Source organism: Malus sylvestris, chromosome 15 (genome assembly GCF_916048215.2).
Source record: "Malus sylvestris chromosome 15, drMalSylv7.2, whole genome shotgun sequence".
NCBI classification, from domain to species: domain Eukaryota; kingdom Viridiplantae; phylum Streptophyta; class Magnoliopsida; order Rosales; family Rosaceae; genus Malus; species Malus sylvestris.
In genome coordinates, this window is record NC_062274.1 from 54,866,928 (window position 1) to 54,880,912 (window position 13,985).

Below are 13,985 nucleotides of genomic sequence, written 5' to 3' on the forward strand. Positions count from 1 at the left end.
CCGGAACCCTTCTCAATCAGAAAGCAATCCGTCTTCCACAGTCACTACAAAACAAGCAAATGAAGACCGTGTCAAGCGCCAAAAAAAAAAAAAAAAAAAAAAAAAAAAAAAAAAACAGCTTCATCCAAAAAAGCTTCACCCGAAAAGCTTCACCTCCAAAGCTTCACCCACAAAGCTTCACCTCAAAAGCTTCACCCACAAAGCTTCACCCAAAAAAGCTTCACCCACAAAGCTTCACCCAAAAAAAGCTTCACCCCCAAAGCTTCACTTAAAAAAGCTTCACCTCCAAAGCTTCACCCACAAAGCTTCACCTAAAAAGCTTCACCCACAAAGCTTCACCCAAAAAAGCTTCACCCGAAAAGCTTCACCTCCAAAGCTTCACCCACAAAGCTTCACCTCAAAAGCTTCACCCACAAAGCTTCACCCAAAAAAGCTTCACCCGAAAAGCTTCACCTCCAAAGCTTCACAAGGGCCCAAAGCTTCACTTAAAAAAGCTTCACCTACAAAGCTTCACCTAAAAAAGCTTCACCTAGAAAGCTTCATCTACATACTTTCACCATCAAAGCTTCACCATCAAAGCTTCACCTAGAAAGCTTCATCTACAAAGCTTCATCTACAAAGCTTCACCATCAAAGCTTCACCTAGAAAGCTTCAACACCAAAGCTTCACCTACAAAGCTTCAACACAAAACCTTGCTCCAAATAAACAAATTTTGTTCACACAACCTAAACATTTTTTGTTTTACACCCACAAGGGCCCAAAATCTTCCTTCTTATTTATTCACTTATATATGTTCCCAAACATATTATGATAGATCAAATAATAATTCAAAGTCCAAAATTTAGTTATGGACAAAAATACAAGCAATTCACCAGTACTGAAGTTGCTACAAAAACTGGAATCTTCCCCAGCCTAGAAATCCAACAAAGCTTCGCCTCCTTTTCTCTATCAAATTTTTGCAGCTGCTGCTTCTCTCCAATGGAGCTGAATTTTGGACACCCTCTAGTTCTTGAGCAGATGAACAACTTTCAAGAAGGAACCATTTCTGTTTGAGCCACGGAAATTAAAGTGTTGAAGCTCCAAGCATGACAGTCGGATTCTTGCAGATTTCGAAGCTGCTGTGATGTTTCGAAGATCTGGAAATATTTAACCATTAGTTCATTCTGAATTTTTGATATGTTATGAAAGAGACGATGAGGAACAACTTCAATGAAGAAAGCATGCTGATCTGAACAATAGAAAATAGAGTTTCAAAGCTCACAACAAATCTGACGGGTTGACAGAAAAATAATAACCAGTCATTCATCATACCTGGATTTCTGGAGTTATACTTCTCCGAGGGATCTCAAATTTGGATATGTTGAAGTTCACAAGCTGAGGAACAACTTCAATGAAGAAAGCATGCTGATCTGAGCAAGAGAAAATAGAGTTTCAAAGCTCACAACAAATCTGACGGGTTGACAGAAAAATAATAACCAGTCATTCATCATACCTGAATTTCTTGAGTTATACAGCTCCGAGGGATCTCAAATTTGGATATGTTGTAGTTCACAAGCTGAGGAACAACTTCAATGAAGAAAGCATGCTTATTTGAGCAAGATAAAATAGAGTTTCAAAGCTCACAACAAATCTGACGGGTTGACAGACAAATGATAAACAGTCACTCATCATACCTGGATTTCTGGAGTTATACTGCTCCGAGGGACCTCAAATTTGGATATGTTGTAGTTCACAAGTTAAGGAACAACTTCGATGAAGAAAGTATGTTGATCTGAGCAAGAGAAAATGGAGTTTTTGAAGCTCACAACAAGTCTGACGCGTTGATATACAAATGACGAACAATCACTCATCATACCTGAATTTCTGGAGTTGTACTGCTCCGATGGATCTCCAATTCGGATATGTTGTAGTTCACGAGCTAAGGAACAACTTTCATGAAGATGGTTTTGCGATCTGAGCCACAGAAAATGGTGTTATATTGAAGAAAAGCTAAAGGAAGACTAAAGCAAAGCAAAAGAGAAGCTAAAGGAAGACAAAATCATGGCACATGATAATGAGTCATACCCTACCCCTCATTCAGCTCCATTCGAATACACCCATGTAAATGACACAAGAAAAAGGGAGGGAGTAAAAAAAAAAAAAAAAAAAAAAAAAAAAAAAAAAAAAAAAAGTTCCTAGCCTCCACTTCTTTGGGCCTAACACATCTTCATAACAAAAAACAATATATGAAGAAAGAGCCCTGGGTTACCACTTCGAAAAGAAACAAGTGAAGTTTTCCTACTCATGACATTGACTACTAGCTAGACACCTCATTCGGCAACTCTCTTCGCCTGAAGACTTGGGGGACTCCCACCATATGCTACTGCACCTTGATACTCGGCAGTCTCACAACCACTCAGTGACTTGGATTTTTCAAGTCTCCAACCGAGAAGTTTTCCTCACTCGGGAAATTAAGGGAACACTACCTCAAACTACATGCTCCACTCACAAAGCTTCAACAATACAGGTTTCAACAAAAGCAAAAAATTCAAAGAACTTTATGAAGAAGGCTTTGGTGTATTTAACACAATATGTTGAAATGAAGCAAAGCTTATTTATTAATATTTTCGATAAGCCACAAATATGTACATATACATGAGTCAAAATAAACAAACAAAAGGGAGCCTTCACAAAGGTTGCTTAGGGGAAGTCTCAGCAGTCGGTAGAGCCCCAGAAAGAGAAAGCACCGGAGGGTGGTTATCCGGAGCCTCAGTACTTGACAAAACCCCAGAAGGAGGAGGCATTGGAGGTTCATCATTTGAAGCTTCATTACCAGGTACAGCCCCAGAGGACGAAGGCAATAAATGCCTTTGGAACAAACCCACAAACCGCTGATGATCAAGTAAAACCTTACCATCAGATTCCTTCATCTGGTCAAGCTTCCTCTTCATGTTTGTAGCATAGTCATGGGCGAGCCGGTGCAACTGCTTATTCTCATGCTTGAGCCCTCTAATCTCCTGTTTGAGACTCATCACTTCAGCAGCCAATGATTCAACTTGGCGGGTTCTAGCAAATAGGCGTTGGGCCATATTAGACACAGAACCTGCACACTGAACACTAAGAGCCAGAGAGTCCTTAACAGCCAACTCATCAGACCGTTTGGAAAGTAGTCTGTTATCTTTGGGAGTGAGAAGGTTCCTGGCCACCACTGCAGCGGTCATATCATTCTTCATCACAGAATCCCCAACGGTAAGAGGACCAGTAGGGGATATGAAGGATGGGCGCCATATGTTGTCTGGAGAAGGCGTGGCTGTCTCTTCTCCAAGGTTCAAGTCAAAACGACGGTCGGAGGGTCCAGACATTTTCAAATGTGTTGAAGAAGGAAGAGGTCAGACAAATCAAGATCTTAGAAGTGCAAGAAATGAGCTTCTACTGGTAGAGATTCAAGTGTGCTGTGGAACTTAATGCCAGCCTCTATAAAAATCTGCACTCGACGGAGCTTCAGAAATCGAAGAGGCGTTTGCTTTCTCAAAAGCTGGGCTGCTCAGAGACCACGAGGGCCGATCTCAGAAATCGAAGAGGCGTTTGCTTTCTCAAAAGCTGGGCTGCTCAGAGACCACGAGGGCCGATCTCAGAAATCGAAGAAGCACCTGCTTTTTCAGCCTCGTCAGCACCTGTCACATGCACAATCAGCTTTGCGGAAATTACGGGCAATCTGTCGAAGATTTCTGGTGAAGTAGAAAGCACGTGAATCTTACTGTTCAATCACCGCTCTCCATATGCACCATCAACTCCTCGGGTACCACATATAACTTAGTCAAAGATCTCTGACAAAGTTTAGGCACGAGAATTTCGAAGTTCCAGCTACCCTACTATTACCCATAAGGGTAAAGGAACAGCACCACTGCTTGACAACTGGAAAGTCCCTATGTGTGTCGACCTCCGTGTTTTGCGGCAAGACAGGTTGGCAAGAACGTCCAACCTTTACTCACATTCGAGAAAAGACTCCCAACATAATTACTTTCTCAAAAACCGGAGTAGCACCGCTTTCCGAATCTCGAGAGTCAGATCCTCGACGGGATTGCTTCTTCGAAAGCCGAAGAGGCACAACTCTCAGAACTTCGAGAGCCAGATTTCCTTAGATAAAGCTTGTCTGTAATCTTCACACGTAATATCAGCTTTCCAGATACCACATACCACTTTTTCAAAGTGCTCTGACAAAATTAAAACACGTGAAGCTGGCAGCTCCCACTACATTGCTGTGACCAAGAAGGGTAAAGGAATAGCATTACTACTTGTTATTGGGAAATCCCTATATACATTGACCTCCCTCCTCAACGGACAGGCAAACCTGCAAAAATGCTCAACCCTTTCTCGCATTCGAAAAGGCACCCTCAACATAACCTCTCGAAATACTCAGCTTTATTTCCCCCCGATAATACCTCAGCAAATAAGCCACACCAAGAACAAGAGTATCTCATATCATCAGGGTCGAAAGCAAGAGTATCCCATATCATGCTTTCTCCCTGTCTTTGTCTTTGTCCTTGTCCACACCTGCAGGACAAGGAGAAAGAGAGCAGTCAGTCGGAACCTGAAATCAAACCTCCAATTTGGAACTGACTGCCTGGAGCCTTTGCCTGGTTGCTTACTTAGCATTGCTCTCGAGTACTCATCCTCAACTGCTGTCAAGGTCACGAATTCCACCGGCAAATACCTCATGACAGTTGATCAGATATTGGCTCTTTACACTGAAGCTGCCAAACGGGGATGAGTCACTATGAAGGAATGTTCTGAAGGACCATTTAAATGCAAAGGTTGCACACCACTTCTGCCATGCAAAAGATTGAAGCAGAAGGTTCAACGGTGGGCTGAAACAGATCACTACAGCACGACACCTTTCCAGATCACATTCATTATTCCGTCAACAGCAAAAGTATCCCATATCATCAAGGTCGAACGTACTCTAGATTTGATGGACTTGTTTTGACCCTCAAATTTTTGAGTCGGCCTTATACTCTGAAGGGCACCAGAAAACCCTCCAGCACAGTTCAAGAATAAGCCTGTGGAAAGTTACTTCTTCCAAAGCAAAAGTATCTCATATCATCTCTTATCCATTTGCTTCTCCTTATCCTGACAGTTGAATGAGAGACAAGGAGAAGAAGAACAATCAACCGGAAGCCGAAGTCAAATCTCTGATCCTGGGTTGCTTACTTGGAAGTTTGACTGCTTACCTTGTCTGTCACCTCTTTCGGCAGATCTCCTAGCTCGGCGACTTGGGGGACTCCTACTATAGGGTTTGTATCACACTTGACTAAGCCCGAAACTACAACTAAGCTTCAAGTGAAATTGATACATTACCTTGTGCGTCAACATCAGCTAAATACACCATTCCCGGATGGAGGAAAGGTACTTCCAGAGAAGGGCAGATGAAGATCAGACCACACTTCGGTACTTAGAAGTTTCGTGATTACTCAAGGGATCGGATCTTGCAAGTCCCCAACCGAGGAGTTTCCCTCACTCGGGAACTTAGGGGAGCACTGTTTGTACCATACTTGACCAATCCCGAAACTACCGAGCACCGGCCAACGCTATACTGTCAAGGAAGAGTTCCCCTCCGACCAGGAGGCCAATCACTACTCGACACGTGTCAAGATTAGAAGCCAATCAGAGCGCAGCACGTGTCGACATCAAGAACCAATCACAACATGACACATGTCAATGTGACAAAGCTACAAGTTTTTCTATAAATAGGGGTCATTCCCCCACAATATTGCCTAATGCCATTTGTGTTAAATCATTCACAAGAACTCACTAAATTGAGAGCTTGATCCCTTGTACTTGTGTAAGCCCTTCACTACTAATAAGAACTCCTCTACTCCGTGGACGTAACCAATCTGGGTGAACCACGTACATCCTGTGTTTGCTTCTCTGTCTCTATTCATTTACGTACTTATCCTCACTAGTGACCGAAGCAACCAAGCGAAGGTCACAAAACCTGACACTTTCTGTTGTACCAAAGTCTTCGCTGATTTTGTGCATCAACAAATTTAGGGTTATGTTTCCTATTTTATTTTGGGATTTAGTTTCCTAGTTTGATTGGAAGACCTTTGTTTAGGAGGATTTGATCTTTACTAGGTTAAATAAGCTTGGGCAGCCCTATTATTACTGCTTATTCTCCATGCGTTCTTTGAGGGTGGAAATTGGCCAAGCGTAGAGATTTTCCGACTTTTACATTTAAGGTGCTTTCGATATTATTTCAATAGAGAACTTTGTGATTTTTATTATGAACATGCGTACTTAATTCTCTTTTTGCTAGGGTGAGGCCACGAGCCTTAGAAAGAATATGTAATTTCTTTTTAATTTGTTTAAGGTTATTTACATGAAGGTTTTCGAATTATTAATCATTGGCTTATACTGTCTAAGTGTCTTAATGATTCACGACCATTAGGATGTATAGAAAAGTAATTTGATGCAATTTTGGTGTAATTTGATCCCTTAAATTGACGAAGGCTTATTGTGATTAAAATGTGCAAGTTCACTTAGGATGAATACCACGTCTTAAGGGTTGCATGGTTTTTCGAAAGGTTTCACAAAACTTAATTAGTCATGCATGTTTAGATTTGATCAGAATACCACAAACAGATTGCATGTTTTAAGAAGACCTAACCTTAAAAATATGCATTTATAGGTCATAAGTAATTGGGAGAATTATATAAAATTGTTAAGGTGACGGCAGATCCCTAGTGCTTTATTAACTTGATTTCTTCAAAACTGTTTCATCTTTTTCCTCATCTTGAATATTGCAGATTTGTGCACTTTCATTAATTAAACTCATTTTTCTAAAAATTAGGTCATAAAATCATTCACCTCAAAACTTTGTTTTACAATAATTAATTGAAATTTGGTTTGTTTCAAATTATTTAATAATCCCTGTGGAGAAGGAACTTATTATATACATTTATACTACAATATCGCTGTCATTCTTACAAGTATTATAGGTGTTTTTAACCCTTTTGTGCTTATGGTAAAATCCCTATCAAGAAACTGGCGCCGTTGACGGGGACTATTGAAAATAATTCGTTCTAATCAGATTCTACGTTAGTTATTAATGTATATAATTTTTGTTTTTATATAGATTACAGCAGTGCAGTGCAGATTACAACAATCCTTGCATGGTCAGCACAAGTTTAGCAAGGTAGAAATGATTTCCGTTTGATCCAGAACCTAAGGAATCTTTAAGAAGAAGACGCATGGAGCAAAATTTACAGTGGGTTCCTTCATTGTAGGGGATTTTTCTGCAGTTTTTATTTTATGGGGATCTGTACAGCAATGAACCAATTGCTTTTGTTATTCCAAAGGCTGGTCAGCCTTTGGGTGATTCATTGATAACTCATGCCACTAACATACCAAGTTGATCAGAAAATGTCCACATTCCGGTATTGATGGTACTACTCAAATGCATATATTTTTCAGGGGGTTAAGGCCCCGTTTGGGATTGAGGTGATTTTAAAAAAAAGCCACTGTGAAAAAAAGCTGAGGGTCATTTTTGTGTTTGGTAAACTGAAAAAAAAAAGGGCTTATTTTGGAAGCTGCTGTGAGAATAAGCTGAAAATCAAAGGAAAAGCTGAAGCTGCTATTTGCTGCTTTGAAAAAAAAGCCAGTTTTTTCAAATCACACTACAGTGCTCCTTTAATGAAAAGACACTATCATCCTGCTTTTTTTTCCAAAAGCACTTTCACAAAAAAGTTTACCAAACACTCTACTGACTTTATTTCACAGCCGCTTATTCTCACAGCACAACCGCTTATTCCCACATGTCTAATCCAATTGGGCTTCTCTGAAATCATCTTTGCTACTTATTTCCATAACCTAACAAAACAATACCACCTTTGTGTCGAAAAAGAGGCCATTTCTTTGAGCGCGTTGAGAGAGATTGAAAAGATATTGAGAGATTGTTGTGTAAGCGAGCCGAGGCAGCAGCATATGGATGGAAGTTGTGCATCATCTCTTGGTATTTTGAGATTTAGCCATGAGAGAAAGATTTGTCATTGTCGTTGTGCAGCAGGAGATCGCAGAGGGAAAGAGCATCTTCCTCAACTTCTTGCTGCTGAAAATCTGAGAAAGTTTCCATCTTTGTGATCTGGGTAGTGGTGCGATTGATTTGTTTGTGTTACTGGTTGCGTTTGGTAGTGGTTTTTGTATCCAGAAGCCTTGAAATTTGCATATGGTAGTGGTTTTTTTGGGTTGTGCAGATTCATGTCGGAGGTGAAAAAATAAAAGAGAACCGACACAACTTTTCATATCGTTTCCCACAGACGGCGCCAATGTTGATGCACAAAACCGGAGGTCTTGGAACAACGTAAATCCGACCATGAATCTGCAAGAAATGTAAATAACACAAGATGTATCGTGGTTTACCCCAAGGTTTGGGCTATGTCCACACTGATACTGTATTTTTTAGAGTGAGAGCTTGAGGAGGTGAGGAGGCTTAGGAATTGGCCTCCCCCATTGTGAGGGTGAGGAGTCCCTTTTATAGAATAAGAGATCCTCACTTATTACATATTTGCCCCTTCCTTTATTCCATAATTACATTTGAGTCCCCTGAGTATTTATACGAGATCTAAATACGGAGGCCCTAAGTATGGTACAAACAGTTTTGATGTTAGTTTAACTTAGTTTTCAGTTTTACAAGTTTAAGTTGTATTGATTAGCATCTATTCTAATCCTCGGAATAGAACGATCCCTACTTACTCATACTACGATTGCATAATTTATAGGGTTTAATTTGTGTGTTAGTTTCTACCACATCAAGATGTATTAGTTTCTACCACATCAAGATGTATAGTTGGATTTTCGAAACATAACTTGTGGAGCTTGTTGATGCACAAAATCAGCGAGGACTTTGGTACAACAGAAAATGTTAAGTTTGTGACCTTTGCTAGATTGCTCTGGTCGCTAGTGTGGATAAGTATGTAAATGGATAGACATAGGGAAGCAAACACAAGATATACATGGTTCACCCAGATTTGGCTACATCCACGGAGTAGAGGAGTTCTCATTCATTGTGAAGGGTTTACACAAGTACATAGGTTCAAGCTCTCCATTAGTGATTACAAGTGAATGATTTAGTACAAATGACATTAGGAAATATTGTGAGAGAATAATCTCTATTTATAAAAGAGAGTTTCTAGTTTGATTCTGACATTAACACGTGTCGTGTTGTGATTGGCTTTTGATGTTGACACGTGTCGCGCTATGATTGGCTTCTGATGTCGACACGTGTCGTGCTGTGATTGACCTCTTGGTTGGAGGGAAACTCTTCTGGGTCATTGATGGTATAATGTTGATCGGTGTTTAGTAGTTTCAGGATTGGTCAAGTATGGTACAAACAGTGCTCCCCTAAGTTCCCGAGTGAGGGAAGCTCCTCAGTTAGGGACTTGCAAGATCCAAGCTATTGAGTAATCACGAAACTTCTAAGTACCGAAGTGTGGTATCATTTTCACTTGCCTTATCTGTCTCATATGTAGATGTGACATCTTCTCTGGAAGTACTTTTCCTCTATCCAGGGGTGGTATATTTAACCGATGAAGGTGCACAAGGTAATGTATCAATTTCACTTGAAGCTTACTTGTAGTTTCGGGCTTGGTCAAGTGCGATACAAACCCTATAGTAGGAGTCCCCCAAGTCGCCGAGCTAGGAGATTTACCGAAGGAGGTAACAGACAAGGTAAGCAATTAGACTTCCAAGCAAGCAACCTGGATCGGAGGTTCAACTTCAGCTTCCGATTGATTGTTCTCATTCTCCTTGTGTCGTAAATAGCACCAAAGATAAGGAGAAGCAAATGGAGAAGAGATGATATGAGATACTTTTTCTTTTGAAGAAGTAACTTTCCACAGGCTTATTCTTGAACTGGGCTAGAGGGTTTTCTAGTTTCCTCCAGTGTATAAGGTCGACTCAAGAATTTGAGGGTCAAAACAAGTTCATCCAATCTAGATTACGTTCGACCCTGATGATATGGATACTTTCTCTTTTGACAAAGTAGTGGATGTATCGGCATGTGTTCTTTTACGCTTGTCTCCACATGCTTCCTTGTATCCTTCTCACTTGCCCTATCTGTTCCTCAGGCAGATGTGGTATCTTCTCTAGAAGCATAAGATGTTGAAGATTAGTACTCGAGCGCAATGCCAAGTAAGTAATCAGGTAAGGGGTTCCAGGCAGTGGGTTCCTGACTAGAAGCTTGATTCTAAGTGCTGACTGATTGCTCTCTTTCTCCTTGTCTTGCAGGTAAGAACAAGGCCAAAGGAAAAGATAGGGAAAAAGTATGATATGGGATACTCTTGCTTTTAACCCTGATGATATGAGATACTCTTGCTCTGGTGTGGCTTGTTTGCAGAGGTATTATCCGGAGGAAAAGAAGCTGAGTATTTCCAGAGACTTTGCTGAGAGTGCCCTCTCGGATGTTAAGAAAAGTTGAGCATTTTTTTTATTTGCAGGTTTGCTTGGCTGTGGAGGATGGAGGTCGACATATATAGGAGTCTCCCTAACATAAAGTAGCAGTGCTATTCCTTTACCCTTCTTGGTCATAGCAATGTAGTGGGAGCTGCAAGCTTCACGTGTTTTAACTTTGTCAGAGCACTTTGAAAAAGTGGTCTGTGGTATCTGGAAAACTGATGTTGCGTGTGAAGATTGCAAATCAGCTTTATCCAAGGAAATCTAGCTCTCGAAGTTCGGAGAGCGGTGCCTATTCGGTTTTCAAACAATCAATCCTGTCGGGGATGAATACCACGTCTTAAGGGTTGCATGGTTTTTCGAAAGGTTTCACAAAACTTAATTAGTCATGCATGTTTAGATTTGATCAGAATACCACAAACGGATTGCATGTTTTAAGAAGACCTAACCTTAAAAATATGCATTTATAGGTCATAAGTAATTGGGAGAATTATATAAAATTGTTAAGGTGACGGCAGATCCCTAGTGCTTTATTAACTTGATTTCTTCAAAACTGTTTCATCTTTTTCCTCATCTTGAATATTGCAGATTTGTGCACTTTCATTAACCTCAAAACTCATTTTTCTAAAAATTAGGTCATAAAATCATTCACCTCAAAACTTTGTTTTACAATAATTAATTGAAATTTGGTTTGTTTCAAATTATTTAATAATCCCTGTGGAGAAGGAACTTATTATATACATTTATACTACAATATCGTTGTCATTCTTACAAGTATTATAGGTGTTTTTAACCCTTTTGTGCTTATGGTAAAATCCCTATCAAGAAACTGGCGCCGTTGACGGGGACTATTGAAAATAATTCGTTCTAATCAGATTCTGCGTTAGTTATTAATGTATATAATTTTTGTTTTTATATAGATTACAGCAGTGCAGTGCAGATTACAACAATCCTTGCATGGTCAGCACAAGTTTAGCAAGGTAGAAATGATTTCCGTTTGATCCAGAACCTAAGGAATCTTTAAGAAGAAGACGCATGGAGCAAAATTTACAGTGGGTTCCTTCATTGTAGGGGATTTTTCTGCAGTTTTTATTTTATGGGGATCTGTACAGCAATGAACCAATTGCTTTTGTTATTCCAAAGGCTGGTCAGCCTTTGGGTGATTCATTGATAACTCATGCCACTAACATACCAAGTTGATCAGAAAATGTCCACATTCCGGTATTGATGGTACTACTCAAATGCATATATTTTTCAGGAGGTTAAGGCCCCGTTTGGGATTGAGGTGATTTTAAAAAAGCCACTGTGAAAAGAAGGACTTATTTTGGAAGCTGCTGTGAGAAGAAGCTGAAAATCAAAGGAAAAGCTGAAGCTGCTATTTGCTGCTTTAAAAAAAAAGCCAGCTTTTTCAAAGCACACGGAGCTACAGTGCTCCTTTAATGAAAAGACACTATCATCCTGCTTTTTTTTCCAAAAGCACTTTCACAAAAAAGTTTACCAAACACTCTACTGGCTTTATTTCACAACCGCTTATTCTCACAACCCAACCGCTTATTCTCACAGCAGCCTTTTTTCAAAGCACAGCAATACCAAACTAGCCCTAAATATGACTACAAAAACTCTTGTCATTGTTTCATGTGGAGGTTCATATAAAGATAAAAATGCAAGCGAGGCATGCCTATTGTTTGAAAAAATGGTAGCAGATACACAATAGTGGGCAATTAAGCAGCCGCAAACTAGGACTGTGTTTGAGATGTCTAATGGTTCTCCATATGTGTGTCAGCACAAATTGAAAAAATGGAGAAAAAGCTTGAACGATTTGATGCAAAATTTGACATGATATTACAAAGAATTCCAGATTCATAAATTGTTGTACAGCAACACCTGCTTGCAGCATTTGCAGCATGAGGACTCATGATTTTATGAGCTGCCCACATAAAGATGCTTATTTGGAGTTTACAATGGAACAAGTTAATGCATTTAACAATTTTTAGCGTCCAAGAAATGACCCGTGTTCACATTTCTACAAAAAATGCATTTGATGGAACAAGTTAATGCATTTAACAATTTTTAGCGTCCAAGAAATGACCCGTGTTCACATCTCCATCCCAAAAAATGCAGAGGCACCCAGTCCATCTAATATTATATTATTTTATTCAAATCAATTAATATTTTATCAATTATTTTTTTTTTCTTTTTTCTTCCTTTCTCTTGAAAGGTCTTACAGTTTTGTTTCCTTCCTACTGCTTCCATTCCGTCTCCGGTCCTTTCTCTTCTTCTTCTTCTTATTTTCCAACATCCAACTCTCTGCACTCGTACCCAACCTGCCATGATTTTCCCTTCGTAAAAAAGTAAGAGACCCATCAAAATCCCTTTTCCACCTAAAAAATCCCATCTCTAATCATCAAATTCCACGACTTTTTGGGGAAATCGAATTGGGTTTTTCCCCAAATATCCAAATTATGATTCTTTCCAGTCCAATCTTTCTTGTAGTTGTAACAATCTGTATATTTGTAGCAATCGGCGTGGCGCTTTACAAAATTGGGCTGGTTTACATCGTGAAAAAATGGTGGCGGCAATTCAAGAATTGCTTCCATGTCTACCAATCGTTCTCCAGCTCGACCCCAATCAGATCGTCGAGGACGATTTCCGGGTGAAAGGCGCACGCCAGGCAAATAGCCCGGCTCCTTGGTTAGTCAATTTTGGACTGGTCTGTTGACTGGCATGGGTTGTGTGCCAGGCAGCCCGACGGGCTGGAGTGAATTCCCTGGCCCTCAGCTTGTTATTTGGACAGGGTGCTGGGCAAAAACCACTCCGGTGGACTTGCTCTTAAAGACCTGATCTATAATTTGAACAAGAAAACCTAAACTATACGAGTCTGCTTTAGGAATACAATATTGACGAGGGTAATTTTGTCAATTAAATGTGGAAAATTGACCGACTTTGTTCTTGAGCAGCAATGGCAACCATGGAAAGGAGTTGCAGGGAGGTCTCGTACTGGGGATAAAAAAACATTTACCCAAAAGCATGGACACTAATTACTGGCCCAAAAATAACAATTAGCTGAAAAGTTCAATTGAGAAGTAGATTTAAAAAGAAGAGCACGAATTCTAAGGTAAAAGAACATACAGATTAAATATTGCAGGAAAAGAACAAATAAATCAATCCAATCAGAAATTGCGAATAAAAATGATCCCAATTCTGACGAATTCTAAAGCAAAACAACACAGAAAAAATCCCAATTCTGGAATTGTCCGAGCATATGGAACAGACCTATGAAATAACATGATTTGGTTCGTTTGATGAGGGCACTTTTGGCCTGGCCACACTAATTTTGTTCAATCCAATCAGAAATTGCGAATAAAAATGATCAACATAAAAGTAGTTTGAGTAAAAAGAAAGTTGACCAAGTTTGGTTCTCGAGCAGCTATGGCAACCATGGAAAGGAGTTGCAGGGAGGTCTCGTAACGGGGATAAAAAAACATTTACCCAGAAGCATGGAAACTAATTACTGCCCAAAAAATAACAATTAGCCGAAATGTTCAATTGAGAAGTGG

The 13,985-nt window shown here is 39.9% G+C and overlaps 2 long non-coding RNA genes across 3 annotated transcripts in view; both read right to left on the minus strand.

Annotated features, from left to right (window-relative positions):
* Positions 1 to 138: 138 nt before the first annotated feature.
* Positions 139 to 2,085, minus strand: LOC126605278 (uncharacterized). 2 transcript variants are annotated; one of them, XR_007616897.1, is made up of 6 exons: positions 1,856 to 2,084; positions 1,674 to 1,771; positions 1,312 to 1,409; positions 586 to 1,136; positions 255 to 529; positions 139 to 153 (listed from the first exon to the last, which is right to left on the minus strand). It is a non-coding gene; the product is annotated as an uncharacterized LOC126605278 (long non-coding RNA). The 2 variants fall into 2 exon arrangements; XR_007616895.1 differs by having other exon boundaries at positions 255 to 1,136; positions 1,856 to 2,085.
* Positions 2,086 to 13,670: 11,585 nt separating this feature from the next.
* LOC126605501 (uncharacterized) overlaps positions 13,671 to 13,985 on the minus strand; it is a 642-nt gene continuing 327 nt past the window's right edge. Inside the window, exon 2 of the long non-coding RNA XR_007616973.1 lies at positions 13,671 to 13,939. This is a non-coding gene — a long non-coding RNA (uncharacterized LOC126605501). The remainder of the gene's footprint in view (positions 13,940 to 13,985) is intronic.